Raw genomic sequence first — 1081 nt, forward strand, 5'->3', positions numbered from 1 at the left:
CCCCGCGCCCCGCGCCGGACCCCGCATCCCGGACCCCGCACGCCGGACCCGGACACACAGCCCGCGTAAACGACGCCGCTCAGGCGTGAGGAATGGGCGGTCGGCGTAGCCCCCACTCACCGGCCAGCTCTGCTCTGCAGCCCGCAACCGCCGCGGCTTTTAGAGGCGCCGGCAGGGGGCGCGAGCGAGCAGCGCGGGGCAGCCTGGGAGATGTGGTCCCGCGGCCCTGCGCCGTCTCCCGCCCGCGCAGTGCCCGGGCCGCCCGGCGTGGTACCTGTATCCCCAAGCTCTGTGCCCGGGCCGCCCAGCGCGGTACTTGGACCGCCAAGCTCGGTACCCGGACCGCTCAGCGTGGTGCCCGGACCGCCAAGCATGGTGCCCGACCAGAAGCTTCAGCATCGCCTGGGGACCTGGTGGAAACGCAAACTCTCCCTCCCCCTGAGGCTACGCAGGGTTTGCTGCATTGAAAACTCTATGGGGGCGGGGTGGGGGGAGCCAGCAATCTGCCTTTTGCAAGCCCTTCAAGTGATTCTGAAGTTTCCTCAGGTTTGAGAACAACTGCTCTACATCCCCCCGACCCCCCCACCCCTACCCCCGCCAAGGGACCTCATCTCACCTATGGCATCAGTTACACACATAGCACACGCACACCCATACGTCCCCAGGTGCACCGCCGGCCCAGACCGCCCCTCTCCCTCCCGCCGGCAAGTCTCAGTGTCCACCCAACATGTCCTCGAGGATGCCTCTGAGACACTCAGACTCATCAGGGTCAACACCAGACTCGTGATCCCCACTACCCCCTTCTGGTTCTGCTCCAGTGCGCCTCGTGTCCACTGCATTCATCGACGCGGAAGTCACCTAAGACCTTAGCGGAAGCCGAAGGGGCCGAATGGCAGGACACTTAGTCAATACTGGAGGGAGGATCAGAAGAGGAGAAAGGAAGGGAGCAAGGAAAATACCAACCCGTCAAGACGTGAGGGGAGGGGAAGGACAGGTGCCGGTGTAAGGTGTAAGAGTTCCCTTGAAGTATTACTGAGGGAGGGTTGTTTAAAGATGTTGAAGTATTTATGACAAGAATTCA

General features: G+C 63.0%; 1 protein-coding gene across 1 annotated transcript in view; it reads right to left on the reverse strand.

Annotated features, from left to right (window-relative positions):
- Positions 1-141, reverse strand: part of SPECC1 (sperm antigen with calponin homology and coiled-coil domains 1) — a 246390-nt gene extending 246249 nt beyond the window's left edge. The window contains exon 1 of the mRNA XM_024753283.1: positions 121-141. The gene's annotated coding sequence lies outside the window, so the exon portion shown is untranslated. The remainder of the gene's footprint in view (positions 1-120) is intronic.
- Between the last annotated feature and the right edge of the window lie 940 nt (positions 142-1081).

Source organism: Neophocaena asiaeorientalis, unplaced genomic scaffold (assembly GCF_003031525.2).
Source record: "Neophocaena asiaeorientalis asiaeorientalis breed wild unplaced genomic scaffold, Neophocaena_asiaeorientalis_V1.1 scaffold540, whole genome shotgun sequence".
Taxonomy (NCBI): domain Eukaryota; kingdom Metazoa; phylum Chordata; class Mammalia; order Artiodactyla; family Phocoenidae; genus Neophocaena; species Neophocaena asiaeorientalis.